A 23,868-nucleotide genomic window follows, 5' to 3' on the forward strand; every position below is an offset into this window, starting at 1 on the left:
TTATACCTCTTTCTGTTGGAATACAATAGACTGATCATTTAATAGGAAAACAAAACTTTTGTTCCATGAAAAAATCTAATAAGATGATTTATAACTATGCTATGAATTTCGCTATTAGAGCAAAGCAACTAAATATTTCTGGTGGAGAACGGTTTGAGGGCCTAAATTATCTGGTTTACACATGCAGAATAATCAGTTTTGTCGATTTGTTGATCAGTCACCATATCTCTAGGTGACTGGTACTCATGGACAAAAAGGACTATGAACAATGCTAGTGTGGAATGAAAAGGAAAAAAAAAAACCAGAACTTTAATGGTGCTCTAGAATGAAACAAGAAGTTGGTGCAGTGACCAGACTTTTCTATATAACTTAAATATATTTTTATCTTATTACATAGCATCTAAGTAAACTATTTACAGCCAATATCTCCAAACTGTAGAGATGTCTTAAGCAAGCAAACTGCAGAAGTTTAATTTTTATAGACTAAAATGTATCTATTTATAATGCTGAAGAAAGCATTGTGAAATAAGTAAGAATTGGGAAGTGTAATGAATAATGGAGGTATTGACTACATTCCACAAAAGAATGAATTAATAGAAAATAAATACAATTTTTTATTGTTAAGCATGTACTAGGAAAGATGATATTTGCACTAGGAAAAATGTCATCAAGCCATTTATTGTGTAGCCAGTACCTTAAATCTGGTAGACACAGAACTCTAAATATATTTAAATCTCTCTATATTTATTGAAAAGTTACATTTCTATGCATAATGATGTCAGCTCTCCAAAGCGCCCATTCTATTTCCCTTTCAGGTTGTTTTATTTGCATTATCTTATCATTCATGTTATTTACAATACACTTTACGCAATATAAATTAAGGCAAAATTTTTGGTCAAGATGTAATTAGTAGACTGACTTCAGGTGAAGCTGGATAAGAGACTTTGCGCTTATAGTTTCAGAAGAGTTCAAAATTTAACAATTGTAAGGCATATTTTAGATTTTTACCTGTCCCATTATAATGAACAAGAAGCTATTCTTTAACCTAAATCCATTTTGAGAATAATTAAAACCAATAAACATCATTGTCCTGAATTAAATGTTGTCCGTCCAACCCTCTTACTCTTTCTGAAGGAACAGCATTTTTAAAGTGCTTTTTGTAACATAAGAAAGGAATGGAACAATTCCTGTAACTGTAGGGAATAGTTGTATATTAAATACTCTGACAGGTATGGAAAGTTATTTTGACAACATGTGACAGAAAAGGTCCATAAAAATCATAGCAAAATGTCAGAAAGCACAAACATTTGGGGTAACTTAGCTTAATGGACAAATCATCCCACATATACAGGTTTAAGCCCCAGAAGGTAAAAGACATGTTCAGAGAGATGGCCCAAGCAATCCAGAAAAGAGGAAGTTAACTTCAGTACTCTCTGTCTCAGAAAACAGAAGTGAGAGTCTTGGTTTAGAGGCTCTCAACAAAATGATATTGAATTATTTGAAAAACTAACATGTTTAGAACATGTTCCCCCATAATGATAGATGAATGAGGTTTATTGTAACTGTGAAGTAGTAAGTGACAGACTTTGCATACACCCTCCAAAAAAGATACACCAAGCTACTGCTGATGCCAAATGAAGCATTCTATTTGTCAACAGAGGTATCTATTTGGCACTTAGGCAGTAATGCTTTAGAATCAACTATAGGATAATGAGATTAACATCAGTCTGTCATCACTTTCTCTGCTTTGGCTGGTTAATCCTCAGTGAAGATCTTTTTTCAGTAAAGCATATCCTCTTACCTAATGGATGTTCAAGTAAAACAGAGACCACCTCGCAAAAGTTTGGCAAAAAAGTAAATCCAACCACAAAAATCCAGAAACTGCACTCAAGTTCACAGATAAAACTCACAAGCAGACCTGATAGTTCAAAGGGTTGGCAGAGGGGAATTTAGTCAACCAGGGCAAAATAAAGGTTAGTTTGAGTCTCCGTTTTAAAATAAGATTGAGCATTCTCTACAATACTGATGATAATACCAATATTAAAATATTACTAGGAAACTTGTTTCAAAAATAAAAAAATTCACATATTGTTTTCCTATTCTGAATGGAAAACAAAAGGAGTATCATTAATTCTTGCTACACATATGATTCAAAAACTCTTATATTTTCAAATGTACTGTGTTAGTAGGCTGTATTTTAAAATTTAGGATTCTGAAGCTGTATTTGGACCTTCAGCTGTTTAGGGCTATAGACAAAGCTGTGGAAATTAGGCCCACTTGAGCCCAAATAATAAAGATCTATTCACAGAACCTATTTACTGAGATGGCAGCCCAGTTTGCTCACTTAGCTATGCCATCCAGCATCTCTCCAGCTGTCAGGCCACATTGGTAGTGGATGGTATCACCCTCCATACTGCTCAGCCTCATCAGAGCACCATCCCCTGATTCTGTAATTTCTTGGAATCACTGGGTACTCAGGAAGATATGGGTTTGGCTTTAAAAGCATCCCCTTCCCAAGCCATAGATGATGAATCTGGGAGGTTTAGAACATCTCAAACTTCTTTTCTTTCAAAACAACTTGAATAAAACTTAAAGTCAGCAAAAAAGAGGCTATTACAAACAGAGGAGAAAAACTAGAACTGTCGTGCTTAACCACGTTTTGGCCATAGATTCCTGTAAGAACTTGATTAAAGCTATAGACTCTCTTCCAAAAAAGGGGGGAAAAAAGGAAAGAAAAAAGAAAGGATACATGTTGCCCATGTTTCACACAAATTTCAAGGGAGAAATCATTGATGTTCTGAATCTCATCCAGAATACAAATGAAGTCAATAGTGCCTCCGTCATTTTTCTCAGGTCCCTTGTTAACTTTGAATTGTTTGTCTAATCCAGGTTCCAGCTGGTGCTGGCCCTTGGCTGGGCCAGTGGGCCTGGGACACTGTCAAGCAGGAGATGAGAGGAGGGCACAGACCCTGGGCTCCTCCTCTCTGTCTCCTAATCAACAGTCCTTGTAGCCAGTCCAGAGGCTGTGCCAGCTATGACTGTCTTCTACTCAATGGGGATAATTCACATACAATTTCTATTCAACGCTTCCAGTATTTCTTTCCAGTGCTAAGGACATGTCCAACAAGAAATCAAGTTCTACTTGATTCTACTGAATCAAGTTGCAGTAAAAATACAATTAAAAGCACATACTATAATGTGCTTGTGTCCAATTGACATTTCTGACAAATGTCTCAACTGTTTAACAAACACCGAGGAGAAGCTGAAAACACCCAAAAGGCACTCATCCAATTTGCACTAGCCTGTAAGTGCTGGCAAACATCAGTGTCTGGGAAGGCTTTTAATATTATTGATAGCTTATTCAAATAGGCTGGAGTGGTCCCACAGGGCCTGAATCACTACTAGTGCTAAGGACTAAGCCACTTATAAAGCAAAGATGGGGAGAATGTGCTCAGAAGTAAGTGTTCTGCAATGTCTAAATCAAAATGGCCCTTCTAAGCATCTATGATGTAACCAGAAGGCAATAATAACCCTTTCTTCCAGTTATCCAACTCAACTAGCTCCAAGAATGCCTTGAAAGCCAAATGCCTGATGACTTCCTTTAAGAAAGAAAATATTGTAAATAGGTAATGTGCTGTTTCAGGAGACTTTAATAGCCATAATGGTCACAGGAAATATCACAGTCTTAAAATTTGTTCTTGTAGATGTATCACATGTCCTTGTTCTTGTAGATACATCACATGTCCTTGTTGAGCACAATGATGTCAGGGAAATAGAAAAAGACATTGTACAAAAGGAAAGGAAGGGCAGAAGAGAAATGGAAATTCTGAAAGAAAAAAAAAAAAAAAAAAAAAAAGGAAATTCTGAAAGAAGAGCTTACATTGGAGGAGAGAGAGCTAAAGAAGTAAGGCAGGTGCCTCACACTGGTCAGGGAGGAAAGGGTACTGGCATGCCTGGAGCTACACTCTCAGCTACTGACAACTTCAAGGCTCAGGACCCCTTGGTGGAGAAGGTAAAAGAACACAAATATATGAGGTTACAGAATGGTGCCTCTGATTCATTTTTCAAAATGTTTGTCTATGTGTATTCGACATATATGTAACACACACATATATATCTATATATATGTATTTATTTTGTGGGAGGATGGAGATAAGAGGGCAGACTGAAGAAAGAAGAGCTTAAGTTAGTATTAAAAAAAAAAAGAACATCAATTAGTTGGAACTTGTTTGAAGAGTTTTAAGGGGCTTTTGCACAATCTGGATAGAAAAAAGCAATTTATATGCTTTTGGGCAAAATATTTGGATAAAGATCCAAGAAGGGACAGTAAGCACCTGATTCTACTAGTACAAAACACCCTTAGTGCTCTTCACAGTGAAGACACTGAAAGTTTCAAAGACTGATATCCTCAAACTATAGGAACATAAAGACAGGCTGGGTTCTGCTTATCTCTCTGGCAATCAATTTTTTTCTACCTCATTGCTCATTAGGCTCTGGATCAGGAACTAATCAGAAAAAATAAAAGGAGGAGAAACTCAAATCAGGCCATTTGTGAGCAGATCTGGCTGAAAGATGGATGGGGAGGAGATTTAAACTATCATAAAGTTTGGTTATTATCTGTGGGGTTCAATTATCGTTGGCATCTCAGCTCCCAGGAGAAGCAGTAATTGAGAGCCAGTTATAGAAATTAAAATCATAAGATGGGGAGGGTGTCGGCGTTCTGAATGGCAGCTTTTGATCGGCAGATGGGCTTGGTTTTAAGAGGCCAGTTGGCAGGGTTGTGTGTCTCCTGACATTCATCTGTCAGAGGATGCAAAGCAGAAAAAGCTCATTTGTATTTCCATGTCAGAATCACCAGGATGACTCTGACACCCCTTCTTAGATGATGAAAATAGTGAGAAGCTCATGATAACGAGAGTAGCAATACCAGGCAGAGGTAGGAGTCCAGATGCAGAGCTCTCACTTTGGAAGTGAAACCCGAACTTGGGCTACGCTAAAACTCAAGATAGGGGTATGTCTTGTAGAGAAAGACGTAGTCCTCAGCCTTGGGGCTAAGGGGAGGCTTTTCTAGAGTCTCAAAACACAAGGACCTAGGTCTGATAACTTGTAGTTTGTCTAAAAAGCTATGTAATGATTTACTATCATGGAGAGATACTTGGGATAAATTGTGTTAGCTGACAAAAGCAACTTATAAAACAGTTTATTAAGTGATTCCATTGTTTTGTGCACAATATGTGTGAAAAGATGGAAATGTGGGAGAGAACATGCAAAATGCAGACAATGATCACACTTAGGAGGCGGGATTATGGATGGCTTTTATATTCTTCTGTTTGCTTAACTAAATCTTTAAATTTTCCAACATTGAACACATTTGTTGTGTGATAAAAATATTTTAATAACATATTCATATTAAAATGTATTTTAATGCATCTTAGATACAATATTTTTAACATATTAATCAGGAGTCACATAGTCAAGGTCTTGAACCTATTAGAATAAACAAGCAATTTCATAATTGATTACTAAAAACTCCTAAGTGGATGCTCCAGACCTCTTCAAGGAAAGTCAGGAGGACTGCAATGTAAATTTCAGTTACTACAATATATTTACAAGAATGTTTTTTTTTAATAATAAATTTATTTTTTATTGGTGTTCAGTTTGCCAACATACAGAATAACACCCAGTGCTCATCCTGTCAAGTGCTCCCATCAGTGCCTGTCACCCATTCACCCCCACCCCCCGCCCTCCTCCCCTTCCACCACCCCTAGTTCGTTTCCCAGAGTTAGGAGTCTTTATGTTCTGTCTCCCTTTCTGATATTTCCTACCCATTTCTTCTTATATTCCCCAAATAAATGAGAACATATAATGTTTGTCCTTCTCCGATTGACGTATTTCACTCAGCATAATACCCTCCAGTTCCATCCACGTTGAAGCAAATGCTGGGTATTTGTCATTTCTAATGGCACTCTGGAAAACTGTGTGGAGGTTCCTCAAAGAGTTAAAAATAGACCTGCCCTACGACCCAGCAATTGCACTGTTGGGGATTTACTCCAAAGATACAGATGCAATGAAACGCCAGGACACCTACACCCCGATGTTTATAGCAGCAATGTCCACAAGAGCCAAACTGTGGAAGGAGCCTCAGTGTCCATCGAAAGATGAATGGATAAAGAAGATGTGGTTTATGTATATTTACAAGAATGTTAAAGACCTGCTAACTACTTACAAACTCATGGAATCTGTAATTAAATGTACTCTAGTCATTGCTTCAAGAGTAAACTTAGGGTTGCCAATGGTTTTCTTCTTACTTGAGAAGATAAAATATCCAGGACTTTAAAAAAAAAAATAGCAAATGAAGGTAAGAATTCCCCAATTCTTGGCATCAAGAGTGTTGAGTGGATATGTTCCTCATGTTCTACTTTTGATGGATTTAATTCCACTGTTTTGCTAAGTGGGTACAGAGAATTCCTGCAGAGTAATGCTAGTCAGCACCCCCACTTTAAAGTGTTTGTTTCCACTTCTGCTTTCTAGTCATCTAGACGCTCCATGTGAGGTAGCAAAGATTGGTTCTGGAGAAGAGATGTTCTAGAGTGGATTATGGATGCCAGTAAGGAAGTTTCTATAGCTATACGATGGTGAACAGCTTGATAGAATGGATGCCATAGCAATAGATATGACCGGGCTAAATTTGAGAGACAAAAATAGTGAGGATTTTCACTTGACTTCACATTACAGTCATTTCCAAAAGCAACAAAAGTAGCAATAACAATAGACAACTACTCTGTACCAGGCCACTAGTGCACTAGATATTTTATATATATTCTCTTGCAAACTCACAACAAAGTTGCCCAGTAGAAATCAGTGGCTTCATTTTATAGACAAGGAAGCTAAGGCTGAGGAATGTCAAGCTTATATGCTGGGAGTATTATGGAGGTGCTTAAATGTATGATTCTGGGGTCAAACACTGAGTTCTTCTCTCAACTTCTTCACTTGCTATCAGGGTGACATTAAGTAAAAATATCTAACCTCTTTGATCTTCAGTTTCCTAACCTGTAAAATAGAGATGATAACTGGGTCTATTACACAGGGGACTGCTATGGGGGTAAAATGAAGTAAGGAGAGACTGTAATGCTATCGGCTTGGCACTAGCCACAGTCTTCAACAGGTGTTGATTCACTTCTCATTCTGTGGAAGAGGGGATAGCAAGTCCAGGTCAGGCTGTGTCAAAGCTCTTCCTATTCCAAAAACATACCCAATATACATACTGTAGCCACTGTTCAAAAGACTTCCAACTTTTATTCTGATCATTTCATAGTCAAGAAAATTATTCCCCATTCTCACACAGTACTCACAGAGGCAGAGTGTTCACCTGCAGTTTCTATAGAGTTAAGAAAAAATAATGCTGAAGTGAATATTTTATGAGGATTGAGACCAAATTTAAAAACTTTAAGTACTGTTTGGGATAAGTGTGATCAAATTGCAAAATCTTACATGCTGTTTCGGGTAAGTGTGCTTTTAAGAGATAAAACTATGGTAGAGATACTGTCTAAGGTCCTATTAGAGTCTGTTGAGTGTCCAATGTGAAAGCGGTTGCATACTATGATTGCATTAAAAAATCATAACTGTCTCTTAGAGGTTAGAAAAGGAAAACTAAACTTTCTAAATGCTACTTGAGATTACAGTAAAAACATACATTTTCTAACCTGAAAGCTGAACTAAGTTGCATTTGTTTTCTTCAGCAGAATATGTTGCTGTTAACTGTAATGTCAGGTTTATCTGTCAAATATGTCCAGAAGGCATCATCATTTCTATTGCATGTTATAGGTTAATATTCCTGTAATTGCAGTGCCATAAAAGCTTATTAAAGTTCTCCTTTTGGTTTAAAAAAAAATCCTTTTGCTGGATTTGTTTATATTGCTTGGAAAAACACCTAAGTAAAAGACGAAAATCCTGATATGGGGCAGCCTGAGTGGCTCAGTGGTTTAGCACCGCCTTCAGCCCAGGGCGTGATCCTGGAGACCCAGGATAGAGTCCCACATCGGGCTCCCTGCATGGAGCCTGCTTCTCCCTCTGCCTGTGTCTCTGCCTCTCTCTCTCTGTGTCTCTCATGAATAAATAAAATCTTAAAAAAAAAAGAAGAAAATCCTGATATGTAATTCTATCGCAAGTGGTTTCTGAATAAAGTCCCTAATTTCTTTAGGGTGGTTCAAAGATTACCATTATTTTTGTTTTACTAGTTCGACAAATAAAAAAGAAGTCAACAGACACAGACTTCCAACTTTCCAAATCACTTTTGATTTTTGTCAAAGCACAAACTACACCTATTTAAGCAGCAGCAATTAATCTGTGTGTTTTATGCTCTGCACGTTATCATGTGATGATCTAACATCTGTATTTCAGTGTCCAAAATGTCTGCTCATCTTCCTCAACACCTTATGCACCAGAATCTGAGTAGTCATACCACATATCCCATATTCACATCAACTTGTTACATATTTTATTTTTTAAGTTTATATTTATGTATGTATGTATGTATGTATGTATGTATTTATTTATTTATTTATTTATTTAATTTATCTATTTATGTACTCTCCACTCCCAACATGGGGCTTGACCCAGAGAACAAGAGTACATGCTCTTCCAATTGAGCCAGTCTTACATATTTTGGATAAGTTTTTATTACCCATGTTCTTTCTCATTCTGTCATTTTACCTTTTAGAATTATTTTATTATATTTCCTTATTTAAATGCTTTTCACTTTTTTATATCCTAATGCATTTGTCTTTTGTTTATTTGTTGTTTTGTTTTTATTTTTTTAAGATTGTATTTATTCATGAGAGACACAGAGAGAGAGGCAGAGACATAGGCAGAGGGAGAAACAAGCTCCCTGTAGAGAGCCCCATGCAGAACTACATCCCAGGATCCAGGATCCTGCCCTGAGCCAAAGGCAGATGCTCAACCACTGAGCTACCCAAGTGTCCCTGCATCTGTCATGATGACATGAACATTTAGAAAAATCTTCATGGCCTTCACACCTGGCATACATACATTACTTTGCTTATTTTCCCTCTCTTCCTTTCTCCTTCCCTCTCTCCTTTCCTTCCTTTTCTCCCTTTCCTTTCCTTTTCTTTTCTTTTATATTGAGATTGCATTTTTTAGAGCAGTTTTAGATTCACAGCAAAACAGAGGTAAAGGTACAAAGATTTCCCATATGCCCCTGCCCCCCCTTACACATGTATGGGGCTCCCCCATTATCAACGTCCTCCATCAGAGTGAGGCATTTGTTATAACTGATGACCAATATGGACACATCATAATCACCTAAAGTCTACAGTTTATGTTATGGGTCACTCTTGGTGTTGTATGCTCTATAGGTTTGGACAAATATATGACAAATATCTATTAAATGGTATTTCTTTTTTTTCTCCAACATTCAATACTATGGCTTATCTGAAATTTATTACAATACAGGTTTCCTCTGCTATCTGAAAGTTTGCTTTACACCACTTACCTTTTACAAAAGACCAATGTTAGTACTTGTTTTCACTAACCAAAAGAAATATGAAGAAGATTACAAAATGGTAATTGCTTTTTCACTTTACACCCTCTTGGCTTACAAAAGGCTTCACAGGAATGCTCTACTTTTGATAGCAGAGGAAACCTGTATTTGATTATAACCAAAATATGTTATTCTTTTTCTTACTGTTTTCTCTTCTTCAAACTGTTATTCTTTTGTTCTAGCAAACTTCACTAAGTAATTGACCTTTCCTTCAAAGTTGTATTGCTTATTTGTGTGTCTTACATTAAGTTCCCTAGATAATCTAAATCAAAATCTAGAATTTCTATACACTTTGTGTCTCTCTACTTTTCAGTCCCATATCATAGAATTTTAATAATGATCATTTGTAATAGATTTATTTTTTTTTTAGGGAGGGAAGATCAGAGAGAGAGAAGGAGAATCTTAAATAGGTTCCACACCTAGCATGGAGTCCAACATGGGGCTCAATCTCAATACCCTGAGATCATGATCTGAGCTAAAATTAAGAGTGGGATGCTTAACTGACTGAACTACCCAGGTGCCCCCATTTTAACAAATTTTTTAATTTGTTAAGCCAAGTTTATCTTGATGACTTCTATTTGTTAAAATTTCAGTTTTGACGTTTTTGATACTTCAGTGTTGATAATTTAACTATCAAATTATCAAATATTATGTGAGACTTTTATTTTATTAGTAGTAAGAATCTTTGTGCCAAAGAAGAGTAGGAATTCCCATGTCAACCAAACAATATATTTTAAATCAGCAAATATTTATTAGGTTCCTATTATTTATTTATAGGTACTTTTCTAAGCTCTAGGGCTGAAAAGATAAGCAAGGATATGCCTCTTTCCACTCCACCACCAAAAGAATGCAATTCAAATTCATAAAGGTTAAAACTAAAATAGAATGCAAATACTTTAGAACAGATCCAGGAAGGCTGCTCCCTCTCATCTCCCCCTCCCCCTACAGGGTCTCACTTACAGGCATCGACACAAAGAAAAGGGCTCCAGAAAGCAAAGGACTCATGAGTATCACTGACATTGAAAGCAACATGCAGCACTCATGTAGATGTAATTGTTCATCACGGTTTTTTTTTTTTATTTTGACAATTCAAATGCTTCTGCACATTATCTCATTTGACTGAATACTCCATTTTCATATGGGTCTAAATTGTGTATGAAATTAAGAGTTCAAGAGGACATAAAAGCCTGGATTTCAAGACATATATTAGGTTAAGAGATATTTCTTCACTGGTGTGGATAAACCCAAGGATTGTCCTGACCAACATCAAATCTGGGTCAGCAACATAAACCAGGCAGAAAATCTTTCATTGTCCAGTTTAGGCTAATATTGTTACTTTAATAAAAGAGTTATGATGTCAGTTTGGAAACACAATGGGGTAGCAGCTGTGCTCCAGTGAAAACATCCCTACAATTTCCATCAACATAGATAAGCTCTTACACAATGCAAAGTAGATGTATACAAGAGCTACAAATGGAAAGAATTGGTTTTCTTTCTTTAAAGATTTTATTTATGTATTCATGAGACACAGAAAGAGAGTGAGGCAGAGACACAGGCAGAGGGAGAAGCAGGCTCCATGCAGGAAGCCTGACATGGGACTTGATCCCAGATCTCCAGGATCCAGGCCCTGGGCTGAAGGTGGCGCTAAACCACTGAGCCACCCGGGCTGCTCCCAAATGGAAAGAATTGTAAGCAGAAGGCAATAAGAAGAAATTACTCTTCTTCTATTATTACATGGACCTCCCACTTACGTATTCATTATTATTTCTTAACATGCATGGTCAAGATTCTAAGGAAAAGTCACTAGACTTTAAAGACATTATGATTATTAATCAACCACAGAAAGAGAAATCACGAGTTTGACCACTGCAACAACTCATCTACTTACTGTGAGCCCTAACACTTCTACCTTCCTGCACTCTTGCCATTTATCATAAAAAGCATATTTTTAATATTGAAGTAACTCAAGTGTTCATTGAGATGAACAAAGAAGATGTGAAATACACACACATATACACACACACACACACAATTCAGCCATAAGAAGGAATGAGATCTTTCCATCTTCTACAGCATGGATGGACCTAGAGGGCATTATGCTAAATGAAATAAGCCAGAGAAAGACAAATACCATGTGATTTCACTTATTTGTGAAATCTAAAAAACAAAACAAACAAAAACCAGAAACAGACCCATAAATATAGAGAACAAACTAATGGTTGCCAGAGGAGAGGGGAGCAGGAAAATGGGCAAAAATGGGTAATGGGGAGTGGGAGGTAAAGGCTTCCAGTTGTGGAAAAGAATAAGTCACAGGAATGAAAGGTACAGCAGAGGGAATATAATGTAATAGTGTTAAATGGTGACAGACGGTAGCTACATTGTGGTAAGCATAGCATAATGTATATATTTATCAAATCACTACCTGCACACCTAAAACTAATGTAACATTGTGTGTCAACTATACTTCAATAACACTTTTTTTAAAAAGTAATGTCTTGAGTCTAACCCCACGTCCACCCCACTCATCGCTATCCTCCATCAAGCATCAGTAAAGCACAGGTATATTTTAAATACTCTATGCCTAGACCTGTGTCACCACACTAATAGTATGTTTGATTCTACTTTGAGTAACTCACATTTACAAGTGTACTCCTGAGCATGACATTTACAATACACAATTCCCTTTGCAACTCCAAATTTTACACAGAAACAAGCTTTCTATAAGTTTCCTGTAATTTTCATGTTTCCTGACTTTTTCTAATATTCCAAATCCACGGTGAATAAGGAATTATCCCAAACATATAATTACCTTATAGATTTTAAGATCTTAAAGATGTATTTGCTTAAGAGTTGATTTATGTTTTTAATAATTTAACAGTTTTGCCTTCTCTTCATCCTGGGTGGTTCATCTTTCATTTGGGGATCCTTTATGCAGTGTGGTTCCTTATTTTTTTATTTTTCTCAAGATGAACACTGTGCACCTGATGGCAATATGCAGCAAAGGCTGACTGTGAGCATGGCTGGACCATCTGGTACCACAACTCAGATGTAATTAATGTTTACTGGGTGAGTACCATGTGTCAGATCCCGAGCAAGGCATTCATGCACATTTGGCTAAATACTCCATGTGTATATGGGGCTAATTCATTAATGGACTATTTTTAAAATTTCTATATATTAACTATGACATATTTTCAGTATTCTGATGTTTCAACTTCTTGGGGTCTTCTTGGGGTCTTCATGACCCAGCAGGTACTGCCCCTCACAGGGTGAGCTAATTTCTAGGGATAAATAATTTGCCTTCCAATGTACCTTTCATATGCAAACCAATCAATCTAGAGCCCATACTCAGACCCTCACACTCAGTGCTGCTGTCCACCTGCCCTCATCACCCCAGGGCCAGGTACTAGACAACTAGGGACAGGCTCTGTGCCCCAAGCTCTTTGAAATTACTCAGTCCTAAACTGGGCCCTGGCTCCCCTGTTTCTTCTCTTGCCTACATTCACCCCTTACTCCCTCCACCTCCATGTGGCCCTGCATGACGTATGTGCCTCCTGCTTCTAGGGATCTGTGAGCACAATAAATTCCTTCCTTTATGAGAGTCATTTCCATGTCTGCATGTCTTACCATACCTAATTAAAACATCCCACATAATCATAGAATTGGCAGCTAAGATTATTCTGTTTTTCTTTCATCCCACCCTGTGTGTTCAGTAAAAACAAGTTTTAAATTATTTTTGTCATTGGGGAGTGTGGATGGCTCAGTCAGTTAAGCACCTGACTCTTGATATCAACTTATGTCATAATCTCAGGGTCCAGAGTTCAAGACCTGGGGTCAGCTCCACACTCAGTTTAAGATTCTCTTTCTCCCTCTGCCCCTTCTCCGCTCACATGAAAGCATGTGCAAGCTCTCTAAACAAATAAAACTTTTAAGGTCTGGCTGTATGTTAATAATGCTTAATATACATAAGTCCCTTTAGTGTACAACCAAAAAGATTGAATTAATAATTATTTTTTATCATATGAAAGAGAAAGCTCTGATCTATTTGCCAGGTCTCTTCATAGCACACACTGCTTTGCCTGTACATGGGGAAAGACACACACTATTTATTCTTCCCTAAGCAAGCAGAGTGAATGTATATCAGAAGCCCATGAGTGATCTAGCAATAAGGAAGCAGAAACAATGACAGACGGAGGGCTGTATTGCCTGACAAGGTTTTCCTTCTTTCTTTTCATCTTTTTCTTTGTCAAAATGTCAAGATGGCTTTTTTGGTGGGTTACAAAAGTAGACTGTAAGACAACGTCCTAAGGTGTGTGCATGTATACAAACATATATATTCTCTCAGAGATGTACATCTAGACAAGGTCACCACCACTGAATTTGTTTCAGAGGAGTCTACTGAAAGAAAAGCACGTACCTATTAATTCTGGTTTCTGGCAAGTATCTAGTAGGACAAGTACAAGAAATTGAACAAAGCATAAAATTCAAGCAATTTATGATTTGGGATTGTATGAAAGAATCAAGGTATTATGTTGTTATAAATTCTTTCAGTGATCAAAGATTAATGAAAGCTATAATGGAATTTCTTCCATTGTAAACTAGTTTTTGTAATGGCATAACATATTTTGAATAGGGATCTGTAAATAAAATTAAGGACTTAATGCTGGTCTATACCTTTTTTCTATGTCTGACATTTCTGTCAATGTCATAATTTTAAGAACACATTTCCTAACCAGCAGGAGAGTAGAGAACTACTTGATGTGTCTCCATGCCTTCCATGGGAGGATATTCATTCACTTATTCTATGGACATTTATTTATTGAGCAGATTAACTGTGTCATGGACTATCCTTAAGTGGCTAGCAAACAGTAGAGAACAATACAGAAAAAGTCCTTGTACAATGAATCAATAGGGTCAATAAAATTAGATAGGCACAGATTAGCATATTTCATTGATTCGGTTCTTTTTTTTCACATTTTAGCATCTCTGAAATGGGATGTCTTAATATTGATGGTATCTTAAAACTGCTGATAACTTGGCAGTAGTCACAGCACCATCGTCATTTCTCTGCACATGCACAAATTTGGTCACAGCTATTCATTTTGTTATCACTTCTAAATTATGGGCATTGTTGGCACTACATGTGTTCTGTTTAATTGCCACTTAAACGGTTTTTTAGAAAGATTCCACTATGATTTGGCACTGAAAGAAGATGCTATTGTGTATGCACCACAGCACAGAAACAGAGCAGTGGGACATAAATGTTATATTACTAAGGGAAACATTTGTCTTTGTTTGGCATTTCCATATTACCTTGCAAAGCAAGATCCAAATACTTTACCAGATTGAAAAAAGAAAGACACAGAAGAGGAATCTGTTACAGTTTGTTACCAAGATATATGCAAACCCATTACCTATCACACATTGCTTAGGGAAGCAACACTAATGAAGCAACAAACAGGAAAAAGAATCAAAACCCATGGAAGAGATGGAAGATTGAAAGCAATGAGAAAGTAGTGTGACTGATTCACACAGTGGTCATGGTGGCATGCGTGTTATAATATAATTGGCAGTATTTTGTCTTTCTTCTTATATAACATAAAAATAATGGTATATCTTATAAGCAATGACATTTTAGTTTTGATGAAATATGGAAACAAAAATAGATAGCTAATGAGAAGTTTTATAAATAGAATAGAATACAAAGTAGAAGTTTGTTGATAATGGACAGTTTTAAGTTAATAAAGTATCTATACAAACCCAACTTTAGGCATGCTGTGTGGTATCAATTTGGTGTACTTTTGTAGATCACCAGTCATTTTAAAAAAGTCTACATCTTGGGCAGCCCGGGTGGCTCAGCGGTTTAGCTCCGCCTTCAGCCCAGGGCGTGATCCTGGAGACCCAGGATCAGGACCGAGACCCACATTGGGTCCCACGTCAGGCTGCCTGAATGGAGCCTGCTTCTCCCTCTGCCTCTCTCTCTCTCTCTGTGTCTCTCATGAATAAATAAAATCTTAAAAAAAAGAAGTCTACATATCTCCTTATCCCCAACGTTTTTGGTACATTTCCCATTCTCATCCAAGAGTGTGACAATGAGCAAACCTCATGTTCTACTTTCCCAACTTTAATTAGTGCTGCTCCAGTTTTTGGCAGTTTAGAGAATTTAGAGGGGAGGTGCTGGGGCTGTATTCTAAACTCAAACCTTCCAACTGCTGTAGGGTAAGGAGTGAAATAATTAGACAGGAGAGTCCATTTGAAATCCCAAAGCGTGCATACGGGACTTTGAGGTTCTTAGCACTAGAGTAACATGAGTAAAATGCCAACTACAAGGATATGTTTCCAGGCAGCATATGGCCTGAGCTCAAAAATGCATCTATTTCTCTTTAGGCTTGGTACTTCGAATTATTTTGGAACCAGAGAGAGTTGAAAACTATACCAAGGGAGACAGAAAACACACACACACACCCCTAGGGAGGAGAAATGATAAAACAATGGCTGTCGATTATAACACACACAATTTTTTAGGCACAGCTTCAAAGCTCACTGTGTCACAAGTGTGACATCAGTTTTTGATACCATTCAGCCAGTGACAACTGTGTTAGTGTAAAAGTGAGTAATCAAATCATAAACAGGTGTGTGACCACACCCATCACCAAGGTAACAGGTAAATGGGTTTCTATACGGTGAACACATTATCTTCAATAGTGTTGCTAATGGGCTACACCATGTACATGGCATTTCACACTATGGGGAAGGCCTACTTCCTGCTCCTAGGACCCTATGTTAATTCCCTTTCTGGTCAGCAGTGGAGAATCAAAGAATTCCCTGGACTAATACCACTGTCCCCAGCAAGCAACCTTGTTTCAGTTTTTCCTTTTAAATATGCTGGCCTGTGTCAGGAATTCTCTGACAGTTGGTACAGGAAGATGAGTGTGCCAGTGTGAACACTGCAGGGGATGTATTGCTGCCAACTGGTGGTGTGTACTTATATGTGCAGAGCTAAAACAGACTTGGATGACTGAGAGGGTAGAGATTGCTCCTTAAGTGGCAGTGAGGGAAACACTTGGCTACTTGTCTTCCAGAACCCACTTCTCTGAAAGGACAAGGAGTTTATATGTCTGGAGATATGTGTCTGATATACATGCTGGGGACTGAGGCTTAAGGGGGAATCTGGGGAGTTCTTCATGTTGCCCTTTGGTGAAGGGAATACTTGCTGGGCACAGGCATGGTGTTGAGTTCCTGGAGGGAGAAACAGTCTATAAAGGACTTGAATATAAGAGGCCAGTAGACACAGTATTTCCTACTACATTATAATATGGCAAGTCTATTTCAGGAGGGGCTGGGAGATAGCATGGGCAGGAGCATGGGCAGGGAATCAAATAGATCCAGGTTCAAATCCCACCTCTATCATTTACTTGACATATAATCTTGGGAAAATTATATATCTCCTTAGTCCCTGAAACAGGGTGAGTCATCAGGTAGACTATGAGATTTAAAGTAACAATATATGTAAAAACTTAGTGATATATCTGGCACATAGTATGTGCTCCGTATTTGGACACTACTGTGTCACCACTAAGGAAGTTTCTTTCTCTTTATAATATAAATGCTCTTACAGGAGTTATGTTCCTGGTGTCGAGTAAATCTTATGGACCAGAACAGGATGTCTGGTCAAGTGTCCTTGACTATGGTGTCTCCAGGGCCCATAAATTGGTATTGTGTAGTTGTTTTATAGTATGAATATGTCTTAGTTAGAAATGAATAAAGTAAGCTTGATAATCCACAAATATGATCAGAAACGTTTATTAGAACTAAACAGAATCTACATATATTTATTGAAATCTGCAAATTTTAAGTCAAAGGGATAGCCACGTGAGCTACTTTAAAATAGGCCTGTTCCCGCAATCTTGTGAAAAACTCAGTCTCACTCTAATGATTTCTCTGCATTGGAAGAAGTTTTGTAAAGCAAAAATCCCCAGGTAACCTACCTTATTTTGAAGGTTAAAACTTTCTCCTATCTTCAAGTGGGTAGACGTGTTCTGTATTCTTTGTTCCCACCTCCCACCCTAAGAGACGGGCTACAACTTCTCCTCCCTTTCCTGTGCTCCACAGCACCCGCCCAGCACTCAAAAGAAAGCTGAATGGTAGCATATGGTAATAAGAAACTATTCAAGATTTGACAGAAGAAATCATTGGCACCTTGGACACATTGGTGCTTGGGGATCTTTAATTAGAAGGCTGACTTAAATTTTTAAAGCTCTTAGAGTATAGACACTGGTTGCACCCATTCTAGGGAGGGAAGAACATGGGGGCCAGCCGATCACCTGCTGCACTGTTTTCAATCAAAAGCCGTAATGTGTGTGTGTGGGGGGGGGGGGGGTCTGGATGCCCTGTATCCGAAGCCCCTCCCTAAGGGGGATTCCCACAGAGGAATTCCCTCAAGAAACGGCCTGTGTCAGGAATGCTGCTTGGGTTAGAAAGTGGCATGGGTTTCTGCATGCCCATGTTCAGAACACAGGCGTGCTCCGACTCTCCGTAAGGGTGCGGGCCTCTGGACCCCCGAGTCCGGCTCCTCAAGTCTTAGCATCAAACTTTGTCCTGGAACAAAACCTCTTTCTACCCGCATGGAGACAGGAGGAGGATGGAGGATGGGGATGCAGCCAGCTGCTGCCCGGAGACAGCCCTCCTCCCCCGCACCCTGCTTCCCTCTGCCCCCACCCTCTTCCTCACGGGGAAAGCAGCCCCGGCGGCGCAGCCCCGCCCAGCCCCACCCACCCGCTCCGGGAGCCGGGAGCTCACAAAGCCACTGGCCGGGCGCAGCGGTGCCCCGGACCAAGGGGCGAGCGAGGCTGAGTACCTTTAGGAAGAGGCCAGGACACCGGCGCCTGGGGAGACCCGCAGCATCGCCCGCCGCCGCCGCCGCCGCCGCCGCCGCCGCGGGAAGCTACTTCGCCGCGCCGAGAGCCCGAGCCGGCGGGGACCGGGCGCCGCCGCCGCCGCCGCCGCCGCCTGCGCTCCCCGAGCCGCGCTCCGCTCGCGGCGCCCCGGCTCTGCCGCCCGGCGACCGCCACTGTCAAGCGGAGCCCCGCCCCCGCGCGCCCGGCGAGCCGCGGACCCCCGGGACCTCCGCCGCCGCGATTGGCTGCGCCCGTGGCTGGCTCCGCCCCCGCGCGCCGCGCCCCTCCCCGCCGGGGGCGCCGGGAGCGGGAGGGCGGGGTCCGGGCTGGGCGAGGCTTCCTGCGGGGCCGGCGCGCGGGGCCTCGGCTCCCGGGGCCTCGGCTCCCGGGCTCTGCGGCGCGGCTCTCCGCGGCCGCCCAGAAGCCGCGGGACGGTCTGGAGGGAGCGGAGGGAGCGGAGGAAGCGTCTTCCGCGGGGCCCGGGGCGGCGGGGGCGGCGGGGCGGCGGGGCGGCGGGGCGGGCTGCGGCAGTGCTGGCGTGAGATCTTAATGATAGAAAAACATTTATTAAGGAAGCCCCGGAAAGGCTACCCAGGGCGGAGTATTGGATCAGAGCCTGAGGGTTTCTTTTGGGTTTTTTTCGGGGGTGGGGGGGGGCGGTGGGTTTGCTGGTTTATTTTTTAACCTGAAGGTGCCCTCGCACGCGGTCGAAACTTCTTCATCTTAGGAAGAAACAAAATCCAGTTCGACAACTTGTCCAAGGTCGCAGAGCAAGGAGATTGATGCTATAGAGAATCAAAGCTGCCTCGGGTTTTCTTTCTTTTCAGTGGTGCGGAGGGATGCATTCTAATATTTGATGGCACGTATATTGTGTAGCAAAAAGTTAATTAATCCTCGGAGACGGAAAAGTAGATTGGTAGCTGCCAGAGGTGGGGGTTGGGGAACAGGGAATGACTGCTAATGGGGGGGATTTTTTTTTTTTTTTTTTTTAGGGTAATGAAAATGTTACGCCATTTGATAGCGGTGATGCACAACTCTGAGTGTCCTAAAAGCTACTGATTTGTACAATTCGACCAACTGAACTTTGTGATACAAATCTGAATTGCATCTCAATAAGGCCGTTACAAAATATATTGAGAGTAATAGTGCTTTGGGTTAACCTACATGAGTACATAGTTGTAGTGTGTCACAATTCTGTTCTTTGTGGGCAAAAATTATGGTTTATATACATGCACTCATTCATTCATTCATTCATTCATTCATTCATTCAGTAAACCATGTCTATCTTTACCAGGTACTCTGTCAGTAGTACAAAGATTAATAATGCATGATCTCTGTGTGCAAGGAGCTCCCAGCCTTTTGAGGGGACAGTCGTTTTAGTACAATAAGGTAAATGTTACTACAAGGAAGGTAGCCAAACTGCCAGGTTTAGAATACTAAGACCAACGGAAGGACCTATACGCAGTCATGGAGGGGCTGGGGTATACATGTTGTATTTTAGCAATGGCTGATGTGCTGGGTGTGACAGAAAGTGAAGCTGGACTGTCACAGGACAGTTTCACTGTGGATGGGAGCTCAGTTGAAGAGAGACAGCCTCAGGTGTTGGATTTCAAATCTAAGGAGAAAGGAATTATGAAGCTTTAATTATTTCTACTTCCAAATTATATTTGTTCAATGTCAAAGTATAATCTCTGGCATCATATGTTTGTGCTTACCACATATAAAATAAAGTTGGATTATTCTTTAGGAAAAGAAAAGAAGAGGGACAGTCTAATTAAAAAGTGAAAATTGAGTCCCTCTTTGTTCTTCCTATTCCTGGTATATGTGTGATTTTGATGAATGGTCTTGATATAAACCTAGTTTCATTACCTTATCACAGGGAGTAATAGTATCTATCGACTAACCTTCATTTCTACCTTCATAGTACAAAAGAGCTTTGTGCATTTCTTTCCTCTGAAGCTGGAGAAATTGAGCGGATGCACTCAAGTCCTTATGGCTTCTAAATGTTGGAGCTGGATGGAACTCCATTTCCAGGCTATGAGTCCCATGTTCTTTACATTATCAGCCTTGTGAGTTGTGAAGCTTCCTCAGAAGTGCAAAGAACTCTTGAGCTAAAAAAGACTTTGTAAGCAGCAGCATATGAAACCTGTTTTTACACTTGGAGTTGATCTGCTTTTTGATTGGGAAGTAGGAATATTATAGGTCCTAAGGGGAAACAACAAACAACATAGCTAACTGATCCCCTTAGCTCCTCAGTTGCAGGAAAATCCTGGATTCAGGATTTATAAGAGTGGCTCTGTAACTGGAGAATTGGAGGCCACCTATTTATATTGTCAAGTATACAATTGTCAGCATGCCAACAGCACTTTCCTTTCCTCTACCTTTCTTTCCATTTCTCATGGGATTGTGAATGCCTTTTGTAAAGCAGGTACTGGGTTTTGTTAATTTTTCCTTACTGCCCTTCCCCATGTGTGTGGCCTCATCCATCTTCTTCTTTCCTTTTCCACCCTCTTCCCAGCCTCAGAGCCTGGGACCCAGTAGCCCCTCAATGAATGTTTGCTCAATGTTCAATGTTGTTTATTGGTAAAAAGGGAATAATTTTTTCCACACTAATTGTTTATAATGCTGCCATTCATTATGAGATTTGGATATTAATTGGCCCATATGGTATGTACATTTTTCACACTAATTGTTTATAGTGCTGACATACATTATGAAATTTGGATATTAATTGGCCCATATAGCATGTACATTCTATCGCTTTGAGACATAGTTGCAAGAACATTACAGAATTAACACATTCCACATTTTAAGAAGCTGTGAATTGAACTCTAAATCTAAATGCCTGAAATTTAAGTTAGTTTCAAAATAAGGAAAAAAAAAAAAAAACAAAATAAGGAAGCACAACATTAATATTTTAGCAGTAAATAAGCTAAGTACTTAGGAGCAGAATCATTTTAATTTTATTATAAAATTTTTTATCTGAGGAAATAATTTACTAGTAGTTTTTAAAGTCTTTAAAATCTTTTCTAAATCTTCCTTGTTTCTTTTTCTTTTCAATTCCTCCTTTTAGTACCATTTTAATCTTTCACAGTATTCTGTTATCTAATTAACAACTCAATATTAAAATACTATTTTCTGTTAAATTGCTATATAAAAATCTAGAGAATCCAAAAGAACGGGGAGGGTGTGTGTGTGTGTGTGTGGAGATGTTGCTGATCTCCCAGGAGTCTAAAGCCTGGAGAAAACTAACAAGAAGCCCTTAGCTATTTCTCTTGCAAGAACAGATGTTGTCCCTCCCCAAGGAGTTATTATGGGTTGGAAGAAATGAGATAATGACAATAAACAAGCTACTTTGTGAATGTTATCAAATATCATCAGCACCAACCAGATAGATCCCTAAATAAGTATTTGTTACTGATGAAAGTAAAAGCTGATGAACATGCCAATTTTCTAAATATATTCAGACAAAAATAATTTGAGCAAAAGGACCAACCTAATTGGGCTACACATGATAGGGTGTGGGAGACAGTCCTTGTGAATTAGAAACTGTTGTTAAATCTATGGGCCCAGCTGGCCATCAGTAGTCAACCTTGCCCCAGAACCACGGCTTTGCTGCCTTCTCAGGCAGCCTTTCTTCTCTCCAGGTCACCACATGACAGAGTTATTGGGACAGCAATCTACTGTCCCTTAGGATATTTATGGGTTCTGTTTTATGGGTGAAAAGCCAACCAAAGATAGGAGGAGGGAGGAACCAAAATACTTCCCTACTTAGCTGTCTGCCTGGTCCTGGTGTTTTTAATCAGCTAGCCCTGGGGTTCCTTGCTGTTCTAGGAGCATGAACTTGTGGCAAAAAAAAAAAAAAAAAAAAAAAAGGAAAGTATACCAGCAGATAGTGATTACAACCTGATGCAACCTGATACAAAAGTAATAATTCTGTAGACAGTGTAAATGGGAAAATTATGACGGTTTTTTAAAAAATCAAACATAATGCTGCAACTGAATACTCTAAACAGTTAATAATGGGAAACTATTCCCTACTTCAGACAAGAACATTTGATTTTGTTTGATTAGGGAAAGTATGATGATGAGGATGGATTTTGAATTGACAATAAGGAATGTGTGAGGAACAGTAGTCAGAATGAGAGGAGGAGGAAGCATTCTGTGTGAAGTGAACAGCACCTGGAAAGTCTCAGGGTGTGCATATGTATGTAGTTTCAGAAAAGAGCAAGGTGACTTGTGGATGAAGCGTGGAGGGGATAGAAGTTTCTTTTTATCAAAATTGCATATAGTTTCTCTGCCTTTGTGTATTTACTGACTCTCCACTTCTAACCTCCAGGAAAATAGATACATATTTGAGAGAGAAAAGAAACAGGCTTGAAGTAACTTAGCTGTTACCATAGAGAACAAGAAAATAAAAATTTTCACATTATGTGAAAGTAAAGTCAAGCATGATATGTAATTATTCAGAACAAACCGCTAAAAAGGCTCCTCAGTAGAATAAAGAAGAATAGTTATCCCAAAGGAAGCTACTGTTTTGACATTTAACTGGGAAGATATCCAAAAATTTAGACTAGGAGTAAAGCCCTTCCTTTTCTTTTGGAAAACTTCATAGTGATTATTCAGAGAAGCTGATGTTTATAATTCTAGGTACCTTCAAATGATAAAAAAGAAAAGAAAACATAAGAAAAAAGAAAAGAAAATCCGATGAATGCATGTATAAAGGAGACTGACACTGAAATCATTTCTATCTTTTTAATTAACTACTTGATGAATTTTCTTAATGTAGCTAAACTTTCCTGTAGAAATGAATCTTAATAATCCTTTTTTATTTCTTACCTCTTTTGCTTACTTACTATACTATTTGAAATGGTTCCATTTCTTTATTTTTTTTCTGTCTCTTGGCTTGTAAAAATTCTATTTCATGGCAGTAGGAGTAACTTAGAAAGAAATTACCAAGGTGTTAGTTTTTGAAGAATCCCAAGGAGGGAAAGTGTGTCAGGAAGATGGGAAAAGAGTGAATTTAAATCCAATTTCCTAAGTAGAAGGAGATCTTTTGTGCAAAGGAAGACTGATTAGCTTGATCAGGATTCTGAGTGAGGGTCTAGATCAGGTTTTTCAAAGTCTAGATATGGGCGTCTAGTTGAAAGTAAGGACTACTAGAATCCAGCAGAGATTATTGAAGAACAAATCATGTCAAATTAACCCTCTGGATTTCCCCAGGTTACAATAATAGGTCAGAAATGTATTAGACTAATACTAATTGTCCCCCAGTATCTATTTTCGCATCTTATTTTTCCCTAGAAAAACCCCTGAGTTATAGTTAGAAGCGTGGCAACTTAGTTGGGACTCCAGAGTGGCTGGATGTGGCCACATGACTAGCTTCTCCCTGGTCAATGGGATGTGAGGAAG

General features: G+C 39.2%; 1 protein-coding gene across 1 annotated transcript in view; it reads right to left on the reverse strand.

Annotated features, from left to right (window-relative positions):
* The window catches only part of FRY (FRY microtubule binding protein), a 429,394-nt gene extending 410,859 nt beyond the window's left edge, over positions 1 to 18,535 (reverse strand). The window contains exon 1 of the mRNA XM_072795524.1: positions 18,417 to 18,535. The gene's annotated coding sequence lies outside the window, so the exon portion shown is untranslated. The remainder of the gene's footprint in view (positions 1 to 18,416) is intronic.
* Positions 18,536 to 23,868: the final 5,333 nt, after the last annotated feature.

Source organism: Canis lupus, chromosome 24, assembly GCF_048164855.1.
Source record: "Canis lupus baileyi chromosome 24, mCanLup2.hap1, whole genome shotgun sequence".
Classification (NCBI taxonomy): Eukaryota; Metazoa; Chordata; class Mammalia; order Carnivora; family Canidae; genus Canis; species Canis lupus.